We start from the raw sequence: 14,427 nt of genomic DNA, 5'->3' as shown, positions 1-14,427 counted from the left end.
ACATGTTCTGATTCAGATCCCCTGCAGTTCATGCCAATTAGAACAATAGCAATGCTGAGTCCTCCCCACCCTACTGAGCACAAATTCAGCTGCTCTCCAGTTCTGTTCTGCATGTTTTTTCATTGCATTTGAGCTCGGAGCTGGAGATGATCTCCATACAGTTCTGTGTTCACCAGCCCGCACTTGCGTGCTAATTTACGGGTTGTGGCAAATGCTTTTCTATAGTTCACATACATGACGCCAACCTGTTACCGAGGAACCTGAGAGGTTTAAAAGCCTCACGAGCCAGGCAGGACTCGAACCTACAATCTTCTGATCCGAAGTCAGACGCGTTATCCATTACGCCACTGGCCCATAGAACATGCACTTGCACTCCACCACAGAGAGCTCTACACTGCTACTAGTAGTACACTTCCCCATCTAAATTTTCACAGCAAGAAACTTGTGTTTCCTACTATTTTTATCAGGTTTAAAATATCATCTCCTTAAAACAGAAAAAGTGTTGATGTGTCGTGCTGAAATTCCGATTGATTTTGAATTCAAAGAAAAAGGTTTTCTTCCAAAACACCATGAAATTGTCACATCTTGCAGACAATAGGTGTATTCCATGTTGAAAAGAGAAGAAAGAAAACCATGGAGCCTTTTACAGGTGTGAGGCTTCTTCAGGTGTGAGAAGACCTCACAGTCGAAACGCTGTGTTTCCGTTCTTCTCTTTTCAGCATGCAATAAACCTAGTACTTGTTCCTTTTCAGCCGAGGCATGCTGACGTAGCTACCCAGCTGAACATCTTGCAGACTCTACAGTACTTCTCTCCTGTAGAAGTAAAGCAGGGCTTGCTGGGTGAGCTTTTGCTCCAGTAAATTAGGTCACGTGTCATGTTAAATCACTTCTTCTAAACACAACATTTGCTGGTGCTAGCTTTCCCCATGAAAAGAGACATTTCCCTTACAGTACATGACATATCGTTTTTATTCTATCAATAAGTATAGAAATTAAACAAAAGAAAAAATGGTGTCACCAAAGAATGCACAGCTCTGTCGCCTTGGGGAGGTGTCAAGGGCATTGAGCTCCTTGGACATGAAAAGTGCCCGATAAATGCCATTTCTCATCATTTCTCTTGGCGTCAGTTCTGCTATTAAATGGGACGGAGGCAACGGGCTCAGAGAGCAGGTTAAGTGCACACCGAACGCAGATGTGTCCAAGTGTCTGTAAAAGCGCGGTGCTCTGCTGGCGCTGTTCCCTAGTGGCTTAAAGTGCCCGCCTAGTAAGCAGGCGATCCTGGGTCTGAATACCAGCGGTGCCTCTCTCCGTGTCTTGTTGTGCCGAATGTATCATTTCAGACAAACATGTACAGCTTGGTTCAGTTTAATGCAAGAATTCATTTCCTTTCTGGAATAACTTGTTTTTGAAGAAATCCATACAGCTTGTGAAAGATGAAATCCATTTCTTGGTTGTCAGTGGAAAAAGATTGCCGGCTGCAAGAAGCGCAAGTGATTGTTTTCTTTGACCATAAACCTGCAAATGTAGGGAGCACAAGCGGCTGTCAGTCTCTGTGGCGCAATCGGTTAGCGCGTTCGGCTGTTAACCGAAAGGTTGGTGGTTCAAGCCCACCCAGGGACGCATGTCTCCGTTTTTCCAATGTAAACATCATCACCGCTAAAGAAGATGGCGCAGAAGGCTCCACAGTCGAAACGTTGTGCTTCTTTTCTTCTCTTTTCAGCATGGAGTAAACCTTTGCTTGATCCTTTGCAGCCTACGCATGCTGACACAGCTACCTTTCTCTTAACGCGCCTCAATCATTATTCACCAAAACCATCAGCAGAATGTGTCGCCTTTGTGGTGATGTCACTCCTCTGCTTCACAAATGTCCTTAGTGACGGACCATTTCTTTCTGCCATTTTTCCGGAGCGGTTATTGATTGCTCCATCATTTCCCTCATACTTTCCATCCCTAGATTGAAAAAAAAAAAAAAAACAGAAACAGGCTGACAGGACGACAATCAAATTGCAAAAACTCATCAAAGCACTCGATAGAGTATTTGAATCCACAAGTAGCTACGAGCAACTTTGTCCTGGCTTGCATAAAAGTCGGAAAATGTCAAAAAGAAAAAGATGGTGGCTTTTTCATATCTGTTCTTTTATTTTTAGTTCGTTGGCTCTTCTGTCCATTGTCCTCCTGCCTGGCTCTTGACCTGTGACTGTCTGAACGCACACATTAGACTTTCAGGCGGGGGATTTGTCCTGAGCCTCTGTGAAAGACCCACCCACCCCCATAAATAACTGCTCTAGAAACACATGAATGCAAAACTAAACCACAGCTTAAAGAGGAGCTTGTCATGACCGCCAGGCAGTTAAGACCAACTCTTAAGCAATCTAAACAGCACCAGCAGCGGGTGATTATTAACAAACGCCGCCGCACGAGTTAACCCACCTGCACACACTCCACCGTGCGGTACGCAGTGCTATTTTTACCATCTTTACCTGCTTCCCGCTGGTATTGAGTCTACTCCTTGAGAGCTCTACCTGGCGTTTTTTCCATTACCTCGTTTATTCTGGATATTGGACTCCCCTTCTGCCTTTTCGACTTTGGACCTCGCCTCTCACCTCGGACTGTTTGCCACCAGTGTTCTCCCTGGATTACGACTTACCTTACGCCTCTTGACCACGAAACAAAGCAAAGCAGAGCAAAACAAAATGAACAAACGAAAACCCTCACGTCCCGCACTTGCATATAACGCCGTTACGTGCCCAAACGGTATTGTACGTCATCCTAGCACTGCACCCCGGGGCGTACGGTATATGGGAACTAGCACACACCACGAATCGTCTCGAATCACTCCCTACAGCTGTAAGGCACCTTGAAGCATGCACCCCCAACATTCTTCTTTGCGCATTTGTGAAAGGTAAACTCTTGAGCAAACTCTGAACCAGCTCTAAGGAAACTAATCTGATTAGACGTTACTTTGACTCATCTTTTAAGGGACCCTTGTTAATTGGAGAAATCAATGATTTCGAATGAATTCTGTATGCGTTAAAAGACAGCTATACACAGAAAACATGCAGGACACTTCTCATGATGTTTCCCGAGCCAAAACACAGTGCGTTTTTCCAAGCCATCTGACAAAGCCCGCCCACTGAAAACTGCAGCAAATCGTGTAAAGACGTTCAACTTTGTAACTACTGCACGCACAGGAAGCAGAATAAATTCCTCTTTTCAAACTGTCAAAGGTTTGCTTTGCGAACACTGCAGGACATCGCACAATGTCTTTTGAACGGGGACAAACGATTTCTTATGGGGCACAGTAAGTACAGACGTTTAAAAAGCTCCACTCATGCCGACGATGCAGCATGAAGAAGCGCAACCTAACGTTTGCATTCCTAGCAAATTCCTTTTATTTTTTGATAAATAAAGACAGTCTTGTTTAACAAACAACACACACAACATTTTACATTGTCAATTCAATTCAAATCAATGTATTTCTATATAGCGCCTTTCACAACAAGGTTGTCCCAAGGCACTTAACAATGCAAGTTGTTAAGAGCCTTGTGTCTAATATGCCGCCTAGGTAACGTGCTGTCTCTTTGAGGCAAATGTTTAAATCCTCTGAGTTAAGTGCTGAAGTTATAGTAGTCCTATCAGTATTGTTGCCTCCGATCAACAGATCCTCATTTTTCTCAGAGTTGAGTAACAAAAAGTTTTCACACATCCAAGTATTTCCTTCCTTAATGCATTTAACTAAACTGATAATAGAAGAGTTGTCGTTTGGTGTAAACAAAATGTTTATTTGAGTGTCATCAGCATATGAATGAAAGTTCATATTATTTTTTCATATTATCCTACCTAGCAGCAGCATCTAGAGAGAGAGAGCAATATTGGTCCCAGCACTGATCTTCTGGTACCCCAAATTGAACTGGTGACATTGATGAAGCAGTACAATTATTAGATATTTGAACATAATGAAAACGATGAGTTAAATGTGAAGTAAACCACTGAAGGACGGTTCCAGATAAGCCAACCTCAAACTCAAGCCTGTGTAACAAAACAGAGAGGTCAACCGTGTCAAAGGCAGCTCTAAGATCTAGAAGCACAAGCACTGTTGCATTCCCCGCATCAGTAGCTAAGAGAATATCATTTACGACTCTTGTTAATGCAGTTTCAGAAACCAGACTGAAATTTCTCAAGTATATTATTTGAATCCAGATACGATTGACGTTGGGCAACAACTATTCTCCCAAGACTTTTAGATTGAAATGGGACCTTTGAGACAGGCCTGTAGTTGTTAAGAACTTGTGGATCCAAATTTGACTTCTTAAGGAGCGGTCTAACAACCACTACCTTAAATTGATCAGGTACAACGCCTGACGCAAGCGATGCATTCATCATGCTAATTATAGGTCCTGCCAGTCCTTCGAGGGAATCTTTGACTAGCTGAGTGGGGATGGGATCTAGCGAACAGGTGGTTGACTTTGTCTTACGTCTGTGTTCATGAGTCCACCATAAGAAGAAATCTGAACAGGAGTGGTGATCATGCGAGGTCACCATGGAGGAAACCACTGCTCTCCCCCCCAAAAAAACCACCACTGCCCCTCTCAAGTTTGCTAAAGACCACATGGATGTTCCACAGCAACTCCTGGAACAATGTTCTGTGGACAGACGTGACAAAAGTTGAAAGTTAAAGGAGTACATCAACAACAGAGTGGCTGAAACAGAAGAAATTCCGTATTTTGGGATGGCCAAGTAAGAGTCCTGACCCCAATCCCATTGAAGTACTGTGGCGTGATCTGAAGCAGGCCGTTCAGTGCAAGACATCCCAAAAATATACATGAACTGAAACAGTTTTTCATAGAGGAATAGGCCAAAATACCTCCTAACCGCTGCTCAGGTCTGACCAGCCGCTACAGAAAGTGGGGGTTGAGGTTTTTGTCATAAAGGAGGTTCCACTAGCTCCTTAATATAAGGGTTCACGTACTTTTTCCATCAATGACCTTGATTGTTTAAACCATTTGGTCAATAAAGAAACAGCAATGTCAAATGTTGGGCGTGTGTTGTTTGTTAAATCACACTCTCTTTATTAATTATTATGACTTAGATAAAGATAAGATCACATGTTAGGAGCCATTCATGCAGAAATCCACATCATTCCGAAGGGCTGTTTACAAAAGTTTTTCTCCCAACTGTATGTGAGAGAAAAGCAGAGACGCTCACTGAGTAAGGTGGGGTTGTAGCTTTGCAAATCACAAGGACATTTGTATGCTCAAAATGGGACAGGAGCACCCCAGATGGGACTCGAACCCACAATCCCTGGCTTAGGAGGCCAGTGCCTTATCCATTAGGCCACTGGGGCACACTGGGGAAAGTTAGGCAGCAGAAGGTTTACTGTGACCTGAGAAGGACCGGCATCCAATCACGGTGGTACACACACACACACGCTCTCACTCATCTGAGCTACACGGCTACCAAGATGATCTCAGGTGCGCCGAGCTGGTACGGAACATATTGAACTGATCGACGGCGAATTGTCTCTCAGACAGGCTTTTCACCTCTAAGCTCCCTGACTGACAGTGATCAGCTAGGTAGTGAAACAGTCAGCTGCTTCTAAGCCTTAAACAGCTGCATCGCGGCGCTTCCACAGAGAGATGATTTGAAAGCCAAACATCGCCCATTGGGAACACCTTACTATCACTAGTTTAAGAGACTCTTAAGGTCTTGCAGAGGTGCCTGTCTAATAGCATGCGCTTTGCAAGCTATAGGTGTTTAGGCTGAGGCAGAATGCCTGTTAACAAAATGTTTTTCTAAAGGGGCCTCGCACTCTTTTCCAAGCAATGGTCACCATCCCCACCGAGTGTCACAATGTGGTCATGTCCTAGGACATCACCTGTTAGTCTCCATTTGTCTGCCACCAACACTTTAGGTTACGGGGTCACAACCGCACCCCGGAGACCAGAGGAGCCGTTGGCGTTCTGGCGGCGCAGATTGGGCTGAAGGTGGGGCGCTTGAATCTCGCTGTTGGAGGCCGTCTGAAACTGACCCAAGCCTTTCCCTTGAATTAAATGTAAATAAGAAATGAACCCCAGATGCACATGGAATCAATCACGTGTTTCCTTTGAGCCGTTTCAGAGACTGCTCCAGAGTTTACCTTGCACAGATGCGCAAAGATTAATGATGGGGGTGCACGCTTCCAGGCGTCTTACAACTGTAGGGACTGATTAGAGACAATTCGTAGCTTGTGCTCATTTCCCTCTATTCCCCGTGTTGCAGTGGTAGGATGACGTAAATTCCTGCTTCGACACATAACGGGATTATAATCAAGTGCAGGAGCTGAGGGCTTTAGTTTTGTTTCGTTTTCCATGGCGTTCGTAAGCGCGCAAATCAAAGGCAAATTCCTGCGTCTAACACGAATGTAAATGCTTTTGAAAGTGCAGTGTGGTGCAGCTTGTAAAATCCTTGTCCACATTTGTGGTTTGTTGATGTTTGTTCTGTCTGCCAAAGTTGCATTTTGACATCCGGACGGGGGGACTTTAACATTTGAAGCCACCTCGCAGTCCGTGTTTGATTATAGGAGGAATGCGGCGGCGGCGGGCTCGCTTTTGTCGTGGTCGAGAGGTTAAGGCGATGGGCTCGAAATGCGTTGGCGACTCCCCGCGCAGGTTCGAAACCTGCCGACTCCGGCGTCTGCCGTACGTCGCCTTGTGTCTGCGCGGCAGAGGCGAAGTGCTGCTTCTCCTTTCCCGGTACTATAAAAACGCTAAATCGCTTGGACCCGCTGCCATGGAAAGCAAGACTTCAGATAACCACACATTTTGCGTTCGCACCTCTGGTGCTCTACTTATGCCTTTGAAAACCTAATGAATAAAGCTGAAAGAACCGACACGGTATGTAGGTGCTCGTAAAGCACGCAGTAAAGAACTGTTAACAGCAAGGGTTTCAGTGGGTTAACTGAGGAGAAGGCGTGATCACTAATTGTTGACTTTTTATTTGGTGTTAGAAACACTCTTACTGTGCATGACGTGCAACAAATGTAGCCACAGAAATTGCATCACGCTTTCATGTATGCTATTGCAGACCCCAACGTTGCCTAGATAGAAAACCGAAATAGCCGTGGGTTTGCTTGCTGGTCTGAAGGATCTCTCTTCGAATCTCTATCATTTGTCAATGGAAGTAAAAGGCGTTGCAATCTCATACGTTCAGAATCAAACCCGCAGCTGTTGTTCGACTTTATTTCTTGACTAATTACAACTGAGTGTCGCATGAGCAGTTACGTAAACTTGTCTGGTATATTTGAACACAAATGCCGTTCTTCAATTAAAACTAACAGTACATTGTCAGGGACATTCAGTTCTATACAAACAAGAGACAGACAAGAGAATATTTCTACCTTTCATGTGGACTACGTGTTGACTTACTGATCGGAATAATTGAAAAGTTCGGGTCCATAGCGGATGCAGTGCGTGCTAATTAAAACAGCAACGCTAAGCTCTCAGCACCGTACTGAGCCCAGGTGTTTTTCTAAAGCTGTCAGGTGCAGTTCATTTACATGAAGGAAATCTCTTACTGGGTACAATTACAATGCAGTAAGTAGCACAGACTACTTAGGGAGCAGCCCGATGCGTTTAAAAATGACCCGAGCCAGGTAGGAGTCGAACCTACAATCTCCTGAGTCGTAATCAAACGCGTTATTCATTGCGCCACTGGCCTTGGTGTGACGCTGCTGGACTGTAACCCAGTGAGCTCAGCCCTGCAACTAGTAAAATATTACCCCCGGTCCATTCTTTTCCAAAAGTGAGAAACACCTGTTTTCTACATGTTGTCTGTTTTAAAACCATATCTCTTTAAACCAAACCAAGAGTTTGTCTTTTGCACTGATATTCTGATTCATTTCGATTTCAAAGAAAAAAAACATTACCTTCCAAAGCATCATAAAATTGTCCCTTCTTCCAGACTCTACTTCTCTCTTGTAGCAGTACAGCAGACCTTTCCAGGTGAGCAGATCATAGAGTCCGAAATGAGCTTCCTCCATCAAGCAAAGTACCTGAACATGACTCTATCTTCATAAAAGCGCCCCTGTAATAAAGAAATTAAATCCGAAATCAAGAGGGCAGTTGCCTACTGAAATACAAGAAGTCATCAATTTTAACCTAGCAACACATTAAAGGCTACATCTATACAAGTACGATTCTAAAAATGCTCACCAGATTACGTTTTAAGAAGGACCTGCGCCTCAGGTTCCGCCGAGATCTTAACTCGGATGGCAGGATTCAGAGTCCGGAGTGCGGACTGATGGCGCACGGAGGGTCCATGTACTGTGGATCTCTCAGTGATCTTCCGCGTATTCAAACCGCCAGCGTGTGATTCCCCTGTCCCCGTGACCTCATTGCTCTGCTCTCTCCTCTGTGCAGCCGAGCCCGACTCACGGTAAAGTGAAAAAAAATATGCCCTCAACGTGAGATTTAGTCTGGAGCGAGGATAGATGTTACCTTTTTATCATTGAACAGGATGTATGTGATGTGGCGACTAGGTTCAATTTTGTATCCTCTTTAAAAGATTAAGGACTGGGGTGAGCGTGATTTACCACCCTTTCAGCTAAGAACCCGACGTGCGCACCGTTTAAGCTGCATAAACTCGGTCGTTTAACTCTTCTCCATTAGTAGGGTTAAGGTTAAAGAAAAAAACATTGCTGACTTTTTTTATTTGCCAGCCGCTAGCGCTGATTAGCAAGGTTTGTATTTCATGTTTTGCAAGTTGCATCCATTTTAAGAAAAACAAGTCCCGTTAAAGACAGGAAATGAATACTTGCATTTAATTAAGTCTAGCCGTAGGCGGTTGTCCATAATGACCAGTACTGTTCGAGAAGACAGAACAAAGAAGGCATCGCTGGGATTCAGACCCAGGATCTCCTGTTTACTAGACAGGCGCTTTAACCAACTAAGCCACGGCGCCCCGGGAGTGTTGCCCTTTTGCAGCCACTTGGACACACCTTTAGAAAAACATTTTGTTAACAGGCATTCTGCCTCAGCCTAAACACCTATAGCTTGCAAAGCGCATGCTATTAGACAGGCACCTCTGCAAGACCTTAAGAGTCTCTTTAACTAGTGATAGTAAGGTGTTCCCAATGGGCGATGTTCGGCTTTCAAATCATCTCTCTGTGGAAGCGCCGAGATGCAGCTGTTTAAGGCTTAGAAGCAGCTGACTGTTTCACTACCTAGCTGATCACTGTCAGTCAGGGAGCTTAGAGGTGAAAAGCCTGTCTGAGAGACAATTCGCCGTCGATCAGTTCAATATGTTCCGTACCAGCTCGGCGCACCCGAGATCATCTTGGTAGCCATGTAGCTCATATGAGTGAGAGCGTGTGTGTGTACCACTGTGGTTGGATGCCGGCCCTTCTCAGGTCACAGTAAACCTTCTGCTCAAAAAAAGTGAGGTAAAACCTCACTCTGCACAGTAAAACCTCAAAAAAAAAGTGAGGTTTTATTTAATCTCTGACCAAGGGAAACGTTTCATTTTTTCAAAGAAATGTTTGTTAAAAAGTAAAGTCATAGTTCGATGGGATTCAATCATAGACCGTGTGATATGGAAGTCAGGAACCTAACCCACAGCACCACCAGCACAGTCATATGCTGAGTGCTGAAAAAGCACTACAGAAACATTATCGACAGACAATGTACAGCGTGTACTATTCTTGTGTTGCGGTACATGAATATAATTATATCGTTATTAATTTCTAATTTATAACTTTATTAACTTTATAAATTTATTAACGTTATTAATTAATTTCACGACGCACAGACAGGGCGCGGGGAGCCACCGCCTGCAAACACAGCTCCAGGCAGGACTCCACTCCACAGGAGCCGCAGAGCAGAGGAGATGGGGGCAGCTTAGCTCCTGTGCAGAGACCTGAGCTGCTGTTGCTGCAGACACTGTCTTTTCTGCACTCGGGGTAGGAGTGAATGTTGAGTTGCCCTTAGAAATGAAGCAGAGCACTTCAACGGCACGGGTGTGTGTGTGTGCGCCCTGGTGATTCTGGGAGACAGATCGAACCTGGGCTAAAAGAGAGGGGGCTTAGCCGTCTTCCATTTGCTAGTTTAAAGTTGTACAACCCATTTGTATCTGCTAGGCGGCGCAGTCGCCGTGCACAAAGAACGCTTTGAAAAGCGTCAAAGGCAAGTCATTCTGAGTTGGTCGTTTGTGTTTTCCGTTCAGACGCGAAATGCTGAAATGATCTCTCGGCTCCTCGGTTGTCATTTCTGCTCCGTAAAGGAATCACAGCACCCGTCGGCTTCCAGCACGGTGGGTCGGGACACGATGCCGGGGGTCGGAGAGAGCGATGTCTTCCTCGTTAGTATAGGACCTGTCACCTGTCCCCACCTGTCACGCGGGAGACCGGGGTACATCAGGACGCGCATTGAAGTGAAAGCAGGATGCGCTGCGACATGCACTGTGCAGATCCCGCCACACTAAGAGGTGAGTGGGTCTGTTCGATCACAGCGCTAGGCGAATCCCCAATCCCCTTTTGTGCGTGGCGACAAAAGAAGTCTGTTTCCGCCCGGCTTTGAACCGGGGACCTTTCGCGTGTGAGGCGAACGTGATAACCACTACATTACGGAAACGGTGGTAAGATGTGCCCAGCGGCCCAGCGCTGAGCTTCGCCATTGCGATTCAGCTGCTTCCAGTGCCTTTATTGGAGTGTGCTGATGGACCGTGCTCTCTCTCCAGAGACCAGCACGCCTGTCATGGACGGAGCAGGAAAGGCGCCGCCACATTCTACAGCCCTCTCCACGCAATCGACGAAATCGGGCTACTGAAGTGGAGAAAATCGCCTCTCCAGAAAGTGCAAATATCATCTTGGAGAGTATAAATCCTATTGCCGAAGGTCAGCCCTGTCTACCAGAGTGACCCTCCCACCTCCTGCAGCGATGGTCAGCTCGTCTCACACGCGAGAAGTTTTGGCTGGAAACAAGCGCCCCCTCTTCTCGCACAGTTTGCACGTTCGAGAAGGATCTTCTTCACATTCGCCCATGCAGTTCCCAGTCTTGTGGACGAGGACAAAAAGAGCACACAAGGGCTCATCCAGGAGTTGAACCCAGGACCTCCCACACCCTAAGCGAGAATCATACCCCTAAACCAATGAGCCACGGCAGCACTTTCCATTTTATTCTGTCAGCGAGCTTGAGGACGGGGGAGAGGCGTCATTCGCTCGTCCAGTCAGACCTTCATCAATAAGTCAAGAAAGCCGCAATTACACGACTGCCTTGCAGACGAAGGGCAGTGAACTGCACCCGGTAAGAGGGGAACAAGCGGCACTAGGCGACACCGAGGCATGAGCCCCAGCGAGGGGGGTTAGCTTGCATGGTACAGCGCTCGCTTTGCATGCGAGAGATAACGGGATCATTTACCACGTCCTCCAGGTGTGTGCTTAGAGCTTGATGTGCCGAAAGGTGTCCTTTAGCCTGTGGTCACGCCTTGCATGGAGAGCGTCATGCAGCTGTCAATCATTTTGCAGCCACGCCCCCTCTTCATCTTCTCTCTGCCTTGAGCGTCTCCGCCACTCTCTCTTGACATTTCATGTCAGCATGTCAGAAGTCCGAGTGACGTTTTTAATGGCTGAGTGAGGGCACGATGCTGAAGCAGAGAGGCCACTTCAGCCAGAGAGACTTGTGCTAGGTGAGATCTGAAAAACGGACTCGCAACAGAAACAGACCAAAAAAGTATCGGTGAGATCAAAAGGCAAATGCAACATCCAGCAGAGGGCGTCTAAAGATTAGGGAACGGGCGACTGAAATCCATATGAGGCAAACTTTCCAGCTGTGTACTGCAGCTGGCCTCGTTGGCGTAGTTGGTAGCGCGTCAGTCTCATCGTCTGAAGGTCCTGAGTTTGATCCTCACACGGGGCAGGGCTGCTTCCTCTCTTGCTCTTTTCAAACACTTGCGGCAACTGTTCGCTCATAACCACGTCTGGAATGCGTGACCTTTACACGGGGGAGAAGCAACGCCGCATCCCTTTTCTAAAGAACATTCACATTCAGAAATAAGTCAAGAAATTTGCCATTACTTTAGCTCGCGCTGCTGTCAGCCTGCCCATGTTGCCAAAGAAAGATTCACTCGGCGTCAACATGACAGAACAGCGATCACTTGAAAACACTGTTCCACACTCCGTAAGCAAGAACTTCAGTGTTTGCAGTCACCCGATATGCCGATAGTCAAAGGAGCACAAAACATGAAGCGTCAAAAGACAAGATGAGTTGATGGAAAGAGCCTTGAATTGATGAGCACAAAAGTTCAGCTCGTACAATAGGCAACGAAGGTCCCGGCGTCATCATCGCACTTGAAAGGACTGCCTTGCAGACTAAGGGCAGTGGGAGGTTGCTGTTTTCAGATGGAGGCATTGGGATGGTGGGCCGAGATCTATTCTTCTTAAGGAATTCTTCATCGTGAAAGATCGGTCCACAGGTCATCCAAAGAACTTACAAATTTTTTGGACTCAGGGAATCACGTGCTTCCGGAAGGGAGTGAAGTGATCAAACACATGACATGCCCCCTTGATCTCACATGCACAATTCTGCTGCAACATGCACAGCTACCATCCACACCAGGCAGTGGGGCTTCAGCAGAATTTGCTACGCCACCTGCAATTACATATCCAGCTGCACACATATACATGGCCCCTCTGTCCTTTTCAGGATCTCAAAAAAAAGCATAGCGTGGTTTTCCTGTAACCTGATTGACCGCATCTCCCTCAGAATGTGCCCCGTTGCATTCATTGCTGAAGCAGGACGGAGGCTAACGGACATGCCAGAACAGTTAGGCTCAGCGATCTCTCCAAAATATTGTGGTTGTAGTGGAAGAAATATGGTTTAAATTGTACCTTGGTATTTCAAACTCTCTCTAGAATGTTATCCTTTTCTATTTTATTTTGACAGGAACTGGCTAATGACACTAGATGAAAAGAGAAGAAAGAAATCACAACGTTTCGGCCGTGGAGCCTTCTTCAGGTGTGAGGGCTCCACGGCTGAAATGTTGTGTTTTCTTTCTTCTCTTTTAAGCATGGAATAGACCTATTACTTGTTCCTTTGCAGCCTACGCATGCTGACACAGCTCCCCACCTGAACTGCTAATGATGCCTGGTAGTTTGTGGTACTTGGGTATTGTCTTATGTTTGCTCAAACTGCATATGTGTGATTGCATATTTTTGGGTATTTTCACATGTCAATATTTAATTCACTGACATTCCTGTATGCTTGGAAGAAAGGTAGATTGGATTTGGCACAGGACGCCTGCCCATATTAGTTGATCATTGTTGGGCTGGAAAAACAATGATAAAAAGTGTATGAAAAAAGCTCTCTCCAATATTTCCCTTCTCTTCGCCATGGTTACACTGCCTGTTCTTTCTGTCTTTTGTCCTTCTACAAAGATTCCAGGGCTCTTTTTCCACCATAATATCAGAAGCCAAAAAATAACCATCTAATGTGTAAACAGCATTTGTAATGTTGGTAGCTGGAAGAGGTTAAGTATGTTTGCAAGACCTAGTTGATTACACCACAGACTTACTTTGTTGTTGTCAGTTTTTTTTTCTCTTTTAAAGGCTGTAGGTGGGGTGTGATGGACTGTACCACTATCATAGAAGATTTTTTCAGGACACATCCCAGTTCCATAGTAGAATTTATCAATAGTAGAATTCCATAGGACATTATTTACCAACATATTACCCAGTGTGAGACTCTGCCAGTAAACCTCAGAGCATTGAGTTCTCCACTGATAAAGATGGCTGTCTGAAGTCATGAAATCCACTGCTGGAATGCTTGAGAGACTGTAATTGAATCTTGGCTGGAATTAGGCTTTCTATTAGTGTTGATTTTTGGGAATTATGTGGTAAAAAGGGAAAACTCCTTTACTTTAGTCACTTTGAATGTTCAAATGTACAGAACCTGCAAAACTAAGCAATGAAAAAAATCCATCAGCACTCTCATGATAGCATAACTCATAGTCTCTGCTGTTGTGTAACAATACACACTTTCAATTTTCTTATCGCCTGTCTCCAGAGAGAATGTTGTTAGTGCTGATGACCTTGAATTAGACCTTGTTGACTCTGTAAAACAATCTTCCTCTGCTTAGATTTTCACTCAGATTGATTTTGTTCTCAGATTATTCCTGGCAGGACTGAGTTTCTAAGACATGAAAAGTGAAAGAAAAAGTACAGAAGATCAGCCCTTGAATATACAACATTGTGCAGTGAGATTGTTAAATGTATTAGCTGCTATCCCGTGCTAGAGCCTGTCGTGGTAAGCAGTGGATGACAGGATCTAGCATAGATACTAATGAAACACTGTTAATGAAAGATAAAACACTTGAGTCTTATTTTAGTTTTCCATTTCCCTTTCATTTGTGATGTACTGTACAACAGGCCACAGAACATGCACAAAAACAGATATGCAC

The 14,427-nt window shown here is 45.3% G+C and overlaps 3 non-coding genes across 3 annotated transcripts; 1 reads left to right on the top strand and 2 right to left on the bottom strand.

Moving 5' to 3' along the window:
• Positions 1-281: 281 nt before the first annotated feature.
• Positions 282-354, bottom strand: trnar-ucg (transfer RNA arginine (anticodon UCG)). Its single transcript has one exon. It is a non-coding gene; the product is annotated as a tRNA-Arg (tRNA).
• Positions 355-1,546: 1,192 nt separating this feature from the next.
• trnan-guu (transfer RNA asparagine (anticodon GUU)) lies at positions 1,547-1,620 on the top strand. Its single transcript has one exon. It is a non-coding gene; the product is annotated as a tRNA-Asn (tRNA).
• A 3,651-nt stretch (positions 1,621-5,271) lies between these two features.
• On the bottom strand, positions 5,272-5,344 carry trnar-ccu (transfer RNA arginine (anticodon CCU)). The gene has a single exon. It is a non-coding gene; the product is annotated as a tRNA-Arg (tRNA).
• Between the last annotated feature and the right edge of the window lie 9,083 nt (positions 5,345-14,427).

The sequence above is a fragment of the Lepisosteus oculatus genome, unplaced genomic scaffold (genome assembly GCF_040954835.1).
Source record: "Lepisosteus oculatus isolate fLepOcu1 unplaced genomic scaffold, fLepOcu1.hap2 HAP2_SCAFFOLD_827, whole genome shotgun sequence".
In the NCBI taxonomy this organism is placed as follows: domain Eukaryota; kingdom Metazoa; phylum Chordata; class Actinopteri; order Semionotiformes; family Lepisosteidae; genus Lepisosteus; species Lepisosteus oculatus.
This window is presented reverse-complemented; position numbering and strand designations above follow the sequence as displayed.